This window comes from Tupaia chinensis, unplaced genomic scaffold (assembly GCF_000334495.1).
Source record: "Tupaia chinensis unplaced genomic scaffold, TupChi_1.0 Scaffold000448_1, whole genome shotgun sequence".
Classification (NCBI taxonomy): domain Eukaryota; kingdom Metazoa; phylum Chordata; class Mammalia; order Scandentia; family Tupaiidae; genus Tupaia; species Tupaia belangeri.
This window is the reverse complement of record NW_006159953.1, coordinates 1,589,081-1,603,751: the sequence shown is the minus strand read 5'-3', so window position 1 is coordinate 1,603,751 and position 14,671 is coordinate 1,589,081.

Here is a 14,671-nt window from a genome sequence, read left to right as displayed (position 1 = left end):
GATTGCTGGATCAAATGGTAGTTCTATTTGTAGATCTTTGAGGAACCTCCATATTGTTCTCCACAGTGGTTGAACTAGTTTACATTCCTACCAGCAGTGTAGGAGGGTTCCCTTTTCACCACATCCCTGCCAACGCTTACCACTTTTTATATTCTTAATCTTTGCCATTCTGACAGGGGTTAGGTGGTATCTCATTGTGGTTTTTATCTGCATCTCCCTTATCATGAGGGATGTTGTGCATTTCCTCATATACTTTTTGGCTGTTTATATGTCTTCCTTAGAGAGATTTTTGTTCAGCTCATTTTCCCATCTTTTAATTGGGTTAATCATTTTTTTTCGCATAAGGCACTTGAGTTCCCTGTGTATTCTGGTTATCAGTCCCTTGTCTGAGGCATATTAAGACTCATATACATTGCAGGCATTTTCAGAAGCTGGCATCAGTGATAAGCCATACAGTACTAGAGTTTTTCTGTAGAAATGCTAGAAATACTTTATCTTTCCGGAACCTGTTATGTTTATTTTGATCTTTACACAAGAGATTGCTATACCATATTATGTAAAATGGGTTGTTTTTTTCTGTTATTCAAAATGTTGTAGTGTACTTGGTATAATCATGGAACTTTAAGACACTGAAAACCGAGAATTCTGTAGGAAAACAGAATACCTGGAGAGATTCCTGTATAAAAATAATACATAGTTTCATAAGTTCTACCTTATTGAAGGGATAATTTATTATAAAATTAAGCAGAGTAAACTAGCTCACAAGCCAGTCCCCCCCAAAAAAAGAAACTGTCAAAAATATTCTTTCTAGGAAGAGTTTTTGTCTACTGTATTTACCATTAGGATTTTTATTCTCAATCTAAACATGAGGTATGAAATACATTTTCTCTTTTTAAGTAAGAGAAAAACAATAAATTCTTGATATATTTGAGTAAAAATGCAAACAAAAAATCAAATTATATTTGCCTTTGTCCACTGTAAGTGATTTAGTTGGCATTATTTTTATTGCCACCCATCTAATGCCATCTTTTTCTTATTGCTATTCTGTCACAAATGATTTTAACAACATGGTATTCATTTACCAGATTTTAAATTTTTGTTCTTATAACATAGGAAAACTAAGATTCTTCTTTACAAGAAGAGAAGTTTATGAAGCCACACTTAAAATAATGTATTTTACAGTTTTATGTAGACTTTGACCTATTTCCTATTCTACTAATAAAGTATATATTTATTTTACTTATGATCTGAAAATATCATACTTGAATTTTTAAGAGATTTTTGCTATAGGACACATGCACTCACCAGAGGGAGACAGACAGACAAAAAGTAAGAAATCATCCCCCAGGAGGGATGGCCACACTGCAATCTCTTATCCTTAATTCTCCTGTCAGGATTTTGTGCATACCTGCACATGCACCCTGCATGAGTTTCAAGCTGCCACGTTCAGGACTCGAACTGAAGTCAGTCATGTGGGAGTTCAGCAACATAACCACTATGCCATTTGCTGGTAACATACTTTTTTTCTTTTTACAATCTCTTTCCTGGAGATCTCACTTGTGGTATATCAAAGATATTTGAACATGGTTTCCTAGAGGTAGTAGAATCTGGGTTGTATGGCCATGTTGGAGGAGAAATTGATACTGTAATTGAAATATTAGTATGGTTCTCTTTGCACTAAACCCTATTCATTCAGCAGTAATTACCTTTGAATGTATACAATATTTATAATTATTATTATTATTATTATTATTATCCAGAAGTAATTACCTTTGAATGGACACAATATTTGTAATTTGTTATAATTATTCCTTTCCCTTCTCTCTCTTCCTCCTTCGACTATTCATCTTAGAAGAAAATGACCATATGTGAAATTATGCCATTGAAATCTTTCAGGACTCATTATTGGTAGAGAAGGAAAACATGTTACTGTCTTTACGTATTTTAATCAGCCCAAGGTGAGGCTTTGATAGTCAATACCATGGGCATAGGTGATTTTCTGAGCTGTGAGAGGTCTCCACACCATTAAATTCATGGGATCAGAATAGTTCTACAATGGTATCATCTAATAGCTTTAAACATTGTGAATGCCCATGACATTAAACACTACACTGCTCAGGAAATAAAATTGTGCAGACAACCTTATTTTACAAGGAAATTGAAAAAATTAAGGGCTCTTTGATATATTTTCAGGAAACTTACCTCCTTAAATATGTTTACAGTTATTTGTAAATTTTTAAAAATCTAAGTAACTGAAATAAAAAGATAACATATATATTCATATTGTATAAAATCTTTGACATATTATGCACAATATGATATAATTTATGTAATACCTATAGATATAAAACTTATCCAAATTGTAATAAACTATCCATAATTCAGCTTTTATTTTATTTTTGGAGGTACTCACAATATATTTACCTACATATGAAATTTATAGTGGTTTCTGAGCCCTACCCATTCTTTGGGAGACTTGGGTTCTGGTCTTAGCAGACATCGCTCATAAGTGTAGCCACACTCCAAGAGTTTGCCTTTGGAATTTGAGGCACATCATCTCTGCTTCATTGCTGTCTGCTTCCTGAGTTTGACTCATCCACCAGGAGACTTCGGTTCTGGTCTTAGCAACCCTCTCATGAGTACAACCCTCCCATTTTGCCTTTGGAATCTGGGGCCCTCCAGGTGGCGCACTGCACATGGTGCAGCATGCGACTTGAGCCTCTTCACTAAGTCATATCTCGTTGCTCGTCCCCAACTAATCAGAAGCTGAAATGTTGGTAGAAGAGCCAATTACCTGAACTACCTATACCTGCTCTGATCTGGAAGAAACAGCTCTTACACGAATACACCTGGGATTTAAAGGTGATATTTCCTCCTTAGATACTACAGGATCTTCCCCAATAAATAAGAAGTTAATATTGCATCAGAAGACCAAAAACCATCACAGAGACAGAAGAAACATGTGAAAACAAGGAAATACAGAGGGAGACAGACAGACAAAAAGTAAGAAATCATCCCCCAGGAGGGATGGCCACACTGCAATCTCTTATCCTTAATTCTCCTGTCAGGATTTTGTGCATACCTGCACATGCACCCTGCATGAGTTTCAAGCTGCCACGTTCAGGACTCGAACTGAAGTCAGTCATGTGGGAGTTCAGCAACATAACCACTATGCCATTTGCTGGTAACATACTTTTTTTCTTTTTACAATCTCTTTCCTGGAGATCTCACTTGTGGTATATCAAAGATATTTGAACATGGTTTCCTAGAGGTAGTAGAATCTGGGTTGTATGGCCATGTTGGAGGAGAAATTGATACTGTAATTGAAATATTAGTATGGTTCTCTTTGCACTAAACCCTATTCATTCAGCAGTAATTACCTTTGAATGTATACAATATTTATAATTATTATTATTATTATTATTATTATCCAGAAGTAATTACCTTTGAATGGACACAATATTTGTAATTTGTTATAATTATTCCTTTCCCTTCTCTCTCTTCCTCCTTCGACTATTCATCTTAGAAGAAAATGACCATATGTGAAATTATGCCATTGAAATCTTTCAGGACTCATTATTGGTAGAGAAGGAAAACATGTTACTGTCTTTACGTATTTTAATCAGCCCAAGGTGAGGCTTTGATAGTCAATACCATGGGCATAGGTGATTTTCTGAGCTGTGATAGGTCTCCACACCATTAAATTCATGGGATCAGAATAGTTCTACAATGGTATCATCTAATAGCTTTAAACATTGTGAATGCCCATGACATTAAACACTACACTGCTCAGGAAATAAAATTGTGCAGACAACCTTATTTTACAAGGAAATTGAAAAAATTAAGGGCTCTTTGATATATTTTCAGGAAACTTACCTCCTTAAATATGTTTACAGTTATTTGTAAATTTTTAAAAATCTAAGTAACTGAAATAAAAAGATAACATATATATTCATATTGTATAAAATCTTTGACATATTATGCACAATATGATATAATTTATGTAATACCTATAGATATAAAACTTATCCAAATTGTAATAAACTATCCATAATTCAGCTTTTATTTTATTTTTGGAGGTACTCACAATATATTTACCTACATATGAAATTTATAGTGGTTTCTGAGCCCTACCCATTCTTTGGGAGACTTGGGTTCTGGTCTTAGCAGACATCGCTCATAAGTGTAGCCACACTCCAAGAGTTTGCCTTTGGAATTTGAGGCACATCATCTCTGCTTCATTGCTGTCTGCTTCCTGAGTTTGACTCATCCACCAGGAGACTTCGGTTCTGGTCTTAGCAACCCTCTCATGAGTACAACCCTCCCATTTTGCCTTTGGAATCTGGGGCCCTCCAGGTGGCGCACTGCACATGGTGCAGCATGCGACTTGAGCCTCTTCACTAAGTCATATCTCGTTGCTCGTCCCCAACTAATCAGAAGCTGAAATGTTGGTAGAAGAGCCAATTACCTGAACTACCTATACCTGCTCTGATCTGGAAGAAACAGCTCTTACACGAATACACCTGGGATTTAAAGGTGATATTTCCTCCTTAGATACTACAGGATCTTCCCCAATAAATAAGAAGTTAATATTGCATCAGAAGACCAAAAACCATCACAGAGACAGAAGAAACATGTGAAAACAAGGAAATAAGTCTCCCCTAAGAGAACATTATAATCCTTCAACAACAATAGACAATACAAAAGAATTTACAGAAATATAAGAAAAAAAATTCCACAGATTAATTGTGACAAAACTCAATAAGATATAAGGAAGAATTGACAATCAAAATTCCAGAAAATAAGAAAATTATTCCAGGACATAAAAGAGGAATTCTATAAAGAGACAAATACTCCATAAAAGAATAAAACAGAACTTCTAGAAGTGAAGAATACAATTTAAAAAAAAATCTCTTTTGAAAGCATTAACAGCATATTGAACCATACAGAAGAAAGAATTTCTGACCTTGAAGACAGTCTCTAACATAGACCAACTCACCACAAAGAAGGTAAAAATAACCCCCCCAAAAAAGGGGGGGGTATTACATATGGGAAAATCTTGACACCATTAAAAGCCAACTATCCATATAATGGGTACACCAGAAGGTAGAGATACTATTAAGGCATGGAAAACGTCTTCCATGAAATACTATCTGAAAACTTTCCGAATCTAGGGACCAGCAGATGGTATAATGTTTACTTCAATGTAGTCAACCCCAGTACAATTCCCAGTGAGGCTTATACTCAATCCAGGTGCATGTGCATGCCTGCCCAAAATCCTGAGAAGAACGGAGAAAAGGGGATTTCAATGTGGCCATCCCCTTACAGGGGTGATTTCTCGCTTTCTGTCTCTGTCTTTCTCTGTGTCTCTGGTGAGCGCATGCACCCTATAGCAAAAATCTCTCTCTAAAACAAAACAAAACAAATTTTCCAAATCTAGAAAAATGAGAAGAAATTCAGGTTCTAGAAATAAAAAAAAACTCTAAATAGAATCAACATAAAAAGGTCCTCCCTCTGACACATAGAACTAGATGGGTAAAAATCAAAGACAAAGGCAATATTCTACAAAATAGCATGAGAAGAATGGCAAGTTACTTTAAAAAGTTATTCTATTAAGCTAGCATCAGACCTGTCACTATAAGAACACAGGCAAAGAAAGAAAGGGAAGATATGTTCAAAACATTAAAAGGAAAACAATTTCAACAAAAAAATACTATACCCTGCAAAATTATTCCTCAAATGGCAAAAATAAATACAATAATTCTCAGATAAACAAGAACTAAAAAAGAATGCACCAATAGTAGACTAGCTCTTCAAGAAATGCTGAAGGGAGCACTGTATCAGAAAAACTAAAGAAAGACAAACAGAAATAAAAGAACGGAAACCAACCAGGAAAATGACTAACAAAATGGCAGGAATAAGTCTACAAACATTGATAATAACATTGAATGTTAATGGATTAAATTCTCTTATTAAAAGACTCAGACTGGCTGAATGGGTAAAAGAACAGGAGCTTTCTATATGCTGCTTAGAAGAAACACACTTCCCCGCTAAAGACATACATAGAATGGGGACCAGTAGATGGCATAATGGCTACGTCACTGGACTCCCATGAAGTCAACCCTGTTCGAGTCCTGCACCTGGTGGCTTAAATTCAGCCTGGGCATAGGTGTGTATGTGCCCAGAATCCAGAGAGGAGAATGGAGGAGAAAGGATTGCAGCATGGCCATCCCTTCCAGGGGGGCAGGGGGGAGGGATTTCTCACTTTCTGTCTCTCTCTCTCTCTCTCTGTCTGTCTTTCTGGAGAGTGCACACACTCTATAGCAAAAACCTCTAAATAAAAGAGACATACATAGACTGAAAGTGAAAAGTGAAGGGCTAGATAAAGATAGTCCATGCAAATGGAAACCAATAAAAGGCTTCAGTAAAGATCCTGATATCAGACAAAATAGACAAATGCATTAAGAAGAGGGAAAAAGGACACCACCTATTCCTAAAAGGGCTAGCTCACCAAGAAAATGTAACACTTAAACAAATCGACACACATAAAAATGGAGCACCCAAAGAAAGACTGTAGATCTAAAGGGAAAGATATACTGCAACACAATAAATGTTGGGGATCTCAACACCTCACTGTCTTCTCTGGACAGAGTATCTACAGAAAAAATAAACAAAGAGATACAAGATCTGAATGATACTATAAATCAAATGAACTTGATGGAGAACTATTTCACCCAACAACCAAAAACTACACGTATTTCCCACTCTCACATGGAATGTTTTTGAAAATAGGTCATATGGTAGGGCACAATACAAGACATTACAAATTGAAAGATGTTGGATAGAAACTATATCCAGCATATTCTCTGACCATGATGGAATCAAACTTGAAATCAACTTAAAAAGAGACTTTGAAAATACACAGACACCTGGAAACTGAACACCCTACTCCTTAATGACTTCACAATCACTGAAGAAATTAAGATGGAAATTAAAAGATTCATTGAAACCAAAGATACTGAAGAAATGAGTTTTCATAACCTATGGGACGCAGCAAAATCTATTATAAAATGGAAGTTCCTAGCAATTAATGTCCACAGGAAAGGTAACAAATAGACACTCTAACAGCACATCTCAGGAAACTGGAAAAAAACAACAGTAACAACAACAAAAACCATAAAACAGAGGCCAGAGATTCTGTCACTGCACTCCCACATGGGTCCACCAAGGTTCAGATCCATACCTGAGGACTTTAAAATCATGCCAGGCACATATGCATGCATGTCCAAGGTCACAAAAAGAGAATGGAGAATAAAGGATTGTATTATGGCTGTTCCCTTGAAGGGTGATTTCTCACTTCCCTCCGACTCTCTCTCTCTCTCTCTCTCTGGTGAGCTCATGTGGCCTAAGTCAATAACATCTTAAAAAAATAATACCAGGATGGGAACCAGCAGTTAGCGTAATGGCTATGTCGCTGGATTCCCACGTAGTCGACCGCGGTTCGTGTCCCGGACCCGGTGGCTTAAAACTCACGCCGGGTAATAATAATAATAATAATACCAGGAGAAAAGAAATAATGATTAAAGAGAATAAAAGAACTATACAAAATATAAAGAAAGCCAAAAGCTGTTTTTTTAAGAAAATAAACAAAACTGACACACCATTAGCTAGATTAATTAATAAGAACAGATAAAGGAACCAGATAAATCAATCAACAACGAAACTGACCATATTACCACAGATATAACAAATACAGAAGTTCATGAGAGAAGGGAGCTGCAGGTGGCATAGTGGTTAAGATGCTGGACTCCCCCATGGCCAACTGAGCTTGGAGTCCTGGACCTGGTAGCTTGCTTCATCACTCTCCCTCTCTTTCACTCTATCTATGTCTGGTAAATTAATAATATTAATAATAACTAAAATAATTCTTTCCAAAATAAAAGAAAGTCACACAAAGAGTGTGTGCATGTGTACCCCAAATCCTGAGAGACAACAGAAAGAGAAGTATTTGTGGCAAGCCAACCTCATTGGAGAATGATTTCTCACTTTCCCTCAGTCTCTTCCTCTCTGTTTCTCTCTGGCAAGCCCACATAGCCCATGCAAAAACCTTTAAAAAAAATTGAGAGAATACTATGAGCAATTATATGCCAACAAACATGAAAACCCTGATGAGATGGACAAATTTCTGAACACATAGAATTTACTAAGGCTGAACCAGGAAGAAATTGAAATAACAACAAGATTTAATCAATAGTAATAGTAATAAATAATGCCAATAAAAAAAAGCCCTGTTCCTGATGGCCTCACTCCCAAATTCTACAAAACTTTCAAAGAAGACCTAACTCCAATTCTTCTCAAACTATTTCTAAAGATCCCAAAGAAAAAAACCCTCCAAAATTCATCTATGATGCCTCCATCATCCTGATACCCAAAACATAACAAAAAAGAAAACTATAGAATAATATCCCTGATGAACACTGATTTAAAAATTCTCAACAAGGTACTAGCAAATCATATCCAACAAAATATTAAAAAGATAATACACGTGGGACCAGCAGTTAGTGTAATGGCTATGTCGCTGGACTCCCACGTAGTCAACCGCAGTTCACGTCCAGGACCTGATGACTTAAACTCACGCCTGTCGCGTGTGCGTGCGTGCCCAAGAGAGAAGAATGAAAGAGAAGGGATTGTGGCATGGCCAAAGCCCCTGGGGAGTGATTTCTCGCTTTCTATCTCTCTGTCTCTCTTTGCCTGGTGAGCACACGTGCCCTACAGCAAAAACCTCTCAAAAAAAAAAAAAAAAAGATAATACACAATGACCAGGTAGGCTTTATTCCAGGGATGCAAAGGTGGTTTAATATATGCAAAACAATCACAATAATAGAAGGAAAGATTAAAAATATATATATATGATCATATTAATCAATGCAGAAAAAACATTTGATAAAATACAACATCCTTTTATGATTAAGACTCTCAAGAAAATTGAATTAGAAGGGACATTCTTCAACATAATAGCCATCTATAGCAAACCAATAGCTATCATATAAATCAGAAAAAGCTAAAAGCTTTTCCACTAAAAACAGATACAAGACAAGGCTGCCCACTTTCTCCACTCCTCTTCAGCATAGTACTGGAAGTACTAACCAATACAATCAGGCAAGAGAGTCAAATACAGTCAATCAAACAGAAAAAGAAGAAATGAAATTATATTTATTTGTAAATCATTTATTTGATGATTATGTACTTAAAAAATCCAAAAGAATCCATGAAAAACCTGCTGTAAATGATGAATGAATACAGAAAATGGCAAGATACAAAATCAACATAAAAAAATCTACATTTTTATACACCAACAGAGAACAAATTGAGGTATAATTGAAAAAGGCAATCCCTTTCACAATAGCTTCACAAAATATACCTAGGAATAAACCTAAGCAAAGAAATTAAAAATTTTTACCAAGAAAGCTATGAGAAACTTATAAAAGAAATTGAAAATCATTCAAAAAGTGGAAAAATATCTCATGTTCTAAGATTGAAAAAATTAATATAATCAAGATGGCAATCCTACCTGAATTGAGCTACAAATTCAATGTGAGTTTGATCAAACTACCAGAAATATTCTTCACAGAAATAGAAAAAAAAAATTAAAATTTGTCTGGAATCATAAAACATCCTGTATTGCAAAAAACAAATAACCAAAAACCACACACAGTTCAAAAAGAAGAAGGTAGGAGGCATCCCCCTTTGTGACAAAGGGAGGACACAGCTATTACAAAGCTGTGATCATCAAAACAGCATGATACTGGTACGAAAACAGGCAGGTATACTAATAGAACTGAATGGAGAACCAAGAAATAACCCCAAAACATACAGCTAACTGAACTTTGGCAAAGAGTCAGACAATCCACTGGGGAAAGAAAATCTCTTCAGTAAATGGTACAGGAGAAACTAAATATCCATCTGCAGATAAATGAACCTGGACCCCTATCTCTCACCATTAACCAGAATCAATTCAAAGTAGATCACATATTTAAAGATAAAATCTCAAACTATAAAACACAGGAGATACTCATGGAAGCACTGGAGTAGGCAAAGACTTCTTAAATAATAATTTAAGGTAATAATTCTGAAAATATACAAGTAGGGCTGAAAAGCTTCTGCACAGCAAAACAAATATTAGAGTTAGGAGACAATCCTCAGAGCAGGGAAATGTATTTGCAAACTACGTCTCAGATAAGGGCCAGATAGCCAGAATATACGAAGAACTCAAGCAACTTAGTCCTCCCACAAAAATAATTGACCCAATTAAAAGATGGACAAATGAGCTGTACAGACAACTTTCCAAGGAAGACATATGCATGGTCAAAAAGCATAGGAAATACATTCAATATTCCTTATCAGAAGGGAAATACAAATGAAATCTATGATAAGATATTCCTTAACACCAGTCACCATGGCTAAGATTAAAAATATAAAAATGATAAATGCTGGCAAGGCTGTGGTGAAAAGGGAACTCTCCTACAATGGTGGTACGAATGTAAATTAGTGCCACCATTGTGGAAAACAATATGGAGATCCCTCAGAAATCTACAAATAGAACTACCAAACAACCCAGTAATTACACTCTTGTGTATCAACCCAGAGGTAGAACAAACCTCAGTCAGAAAAACACTTGCACATCCTACTTGTAGTGCCCTTACTTACAATCGTTAGGCGATGGACTCAACCCAAATGTCCAAGAATAGATGAGTAGACTGAATATACTGAGTATCTGAATATACTGAGTGCATGTGGCACATGTACTCTATGGAATTCTACTCAGCTGTGAAAAACTATTAGACTCTGACACTTGATACAAAGAGAACAAGTATGGAAGATCTAATGCTAATCAGAGCAAACTAGACTAAAAGAGATAAGACATTGCAAGTCCCTGCTGAATTTATATTGAATGTCTGCTTTCTGTGGCAGAAACTGAAGGACTGGGAAGTATAAATCAGGAAGGGCAATAATAGATACTAGAGACAGTAAAAGAGGGTTTTGGTAATAGTGGGTGGGTAATGGAAGGTGGGAGGTAGGGGACCAGGGCAAAACAAATGACACGTTTAATAGACACAAAAATAAAAAGTTATCTGCTACTGATGGTGTATATGGTAATGTCTTTGACTTGACTGATATATACTGTATTCATGCTGAGAATAAACCATAATGTACACTATGAAGATATATAGTAATTGGGGGCTGGCAGGTGGTGTGGTGGTTAAGGATGCTGGACTCCCGAACGGCCGACTGCAGTTCCAGTCTTGGAACTGATGGCTTACTTTCTCACTTTCCCTCTCTCTCTCTCACTGTCTCTCTCTGGTCAAATTAAAATAAATACATTTTAAAAAAGATATACCATGATTAAATGTAAATAAAAATAAGTCAGCTGACTAAAAAACAAAAAAGAAATTTATGTTGTGTGTTAGTCTAAATACTTTTTTAGACTACAATGTATTGAGTTTGGAGAAAGACAATTTATGTTCTTATAGTAGCCTGGATTTGCAAACACAACTGATCATAGGTAACTTTCACAGACTATAAAACAAACTTTGCTACTCATTCAAGATATCACAGTAGTTCCATAGAGTTAAAAAATTGTTCCAGCTTTTAAAACCTTATGAATATAAAATAGTATCTCAATTATAAATCTTTTATCCACTTAATTCCATAAATATAAAATATCCAAGGACCTCTAACACAATGTAACCATATAACCATTTTTCAATAATTCTTTTTTAAAAGATATTTTTTGCTATAGGGAGTGTGCACTTGCTGGAGAGACAGGGACAGAAAGTTAGAGATCACACCCCAAGGGAGGTGGCCATGCTACAGTCCCTTCTCTTTTAATCTCCTTTCAGGAATTTGGTCACTCACACTCATGTGCCAGGTGTGAGTTTTACCCTGCCAGGTCTGGGACTTGAATTGCGATCAACAACGTGGCAATCCAGCAAGATAAACATGCACTTGCTGGTCCCAATAATTCATTATTTTAAAATGGCATTCTTGATCACTGTGTATGAAGTAGTGAATCATCACTTTTTATTATCACATTCTAGGAGTATTTATTTCCATGTATAGCCAGATGCTAAATAGTCTACTAATAACATCCTTATTTGAACATTGACATTAGTATATTTTAATTTCAAATTTTGTTTCAGAAACTACTTTAATTAGAAAATTAAGGGAGTTTATGTATAAATATTTATCTGAATATATTATTGCTTTCCTATAGAGCATCAAATATTGTCCAGAGAATTTATTTTTAGAAATCATTCCCAATTACATTTAGAAATTTGGACTTGCCCTGATAGACGAAGGTAGATGAAGGCAGCTGAATTGAAATTCACTGGATAGTGAAGCCTTGTCTTCAAGATTCAAGAACAGGCCCAGCTGACATATGCTACTAATACCATATGGGACTGTCCTAGTTTGGAATTCGGATACACTGGGGTTTACCCATGCTAGGGGAAACGATTGTGGCATGAGGACCCCTTGGATGGTCCCTGTCTCCCTTTCTTTCATATAAAATAAAGTAAAATAAAATAAAATAAAATAAAAACAAGAATAATCTGTGTAAAGTGCAACTTATTATTTCCTTCATTCTCTACAAACTAACAAACTAAACTCTTTCATTTTTTAAAAGTTTGAAGTCCTTATACATAATGATGCCTAAATACATATGCAATGTTGTAAGATCGATAGTTTTTTGTAAGAAATCTTTTTTTTCTTTATCCTTTTTTTTTTTTTTGGCTTTGACTTTCCCATACTGCTTTTTGTTTTATTTGTTTTGATAATATCTTCAAAACAGCACCACTCTGCACCTCGGCTCCTCTCAAGAACTGATAACCACCCAGTATGTTCCCTTCTCTATTTTCTTGGTGATTTTGTAATCTTATATAGATATTTTATAAGTGTGTACATTTATAGACACATTTGCTCAAAAGTTTCTGTATCCTTTAGTTACATTACAAAAACGTAATAGTAATATATTCTTCTACAGTTTTCTTTCTCATCTGTGAGCATTTCCTACTTAACTCTTTAAAGACAACTTATATAATTCCAATTCATTCTTTTTAATAGGTACATGATATTCCTGCAATGGCTGTACTCATTTATTTAACATTTTCTTATAGATGGTCTTTCCCCCATCTCCATTTTGATGGTTTCTTTGACAATATGCATACACACATACACATATAATTATCCTTTGGTAAGTTTTGTTTTCTATGACATAGAATCCCCGGGAAACAGTGAAAATGATCCATCTACACATAGAGGAGGTGTTTATGGACATAATAAAAATGATGACACTATGGAGTGCAAGTGCTATACAGTTAAATAGATTATAAGTAACATCAAAAAACAGAAATTCAGAAAACAGTAAACATTAAAATTCTGAATTTAATTTTAACACTTCTCACTATGAAAAATCATGTATGTATTTGCTCTGTGAGTCTAAGACATTTTCACTCTCAGTCCTTTGTAACTCAAGTTCTGCTAAAATACTTTTGTTTGTCATTTCTCTATTCTTCTCCCAGAATAATCTGCACTGATAATTTCCTTGATGATTTGCAGAAAATTCTCAGCCTGGGTTTATTCGATTGTTCCACTCTCATCTTAGGTGAGACGCTGATTAACTCCATGTTGACATTTTGCCTTCCTTTAAAAGACTGGCAAAATACATAGTTTGTCTTTCCATTTTCATCTTGTTACTGCTATTCTTTGTGTCTTATTTGCTGCTTCTATGATCCGCTTATTCTACTGTAAAAGGAGAGATCCTCTTCTGCCAGCTTTTTAAACAAAGAGTACTTTTTTTCTGATTGAGTCTGAAGTGAACACTTCCTTCGTTGAACACAAATATGAACTCACACTTCCTGTATACCCGCATTACACAAGCTTCTGGACTGTTTAACAAGTTCATGTTCACAAATTACGTCAGCTTCACTTTCACACACTCTTATGAGGCTTCTATTCATCTTTTCTTTCTTGTTTTTTCCTTCCTTTATAATAATTCCGTCTTTGTTGAGTCTGTTGGAAGAGACTGCCATAATCACTTACTGGCTGGATAAATGTTAAGCTATGACTTATTTAACATATCACATAACCTCTACCTGAATTCTACTCTAAATAAAAAAAGACTGTAATGTAGTAAACTAAATGGCAACACTCGGACCTAGAATCTTTTATATTGTAAAATAAAATAATGCGACAATTAGACACAAGATTGCATTTGCTTACATTTTCTGCAAAATACACTAAGAATGTATTTTAAATTTCCATTGAATGCTGCATTTTCCCCCCCAGAACTCTTAGGGGAAGAAGATAAATATTTTATTAAAGAACACAGACTATTTAGTATTATTTAATTTTTATTAAAAAATTCATGCTTTACAAATCCTATATTGGGATCTTTGTAAAATTTGAAATTAGAAAGTCTGATAGCCAAGTAATTATCTAAAAGTACTAAACTAGATCCATAGTTGTAATATTTTTGAGTTCAGATAATCTCATTAAAACCATGGCTGGGTTTTTTTGTGTATTTTTTTTGTGTTTTTTTTTTGTTTTGTTTTGTTTTGTTTTTTATTGGAGAGGTTTTTGCTATAGGGTGTGTGTGCTCACCAGAAAGACA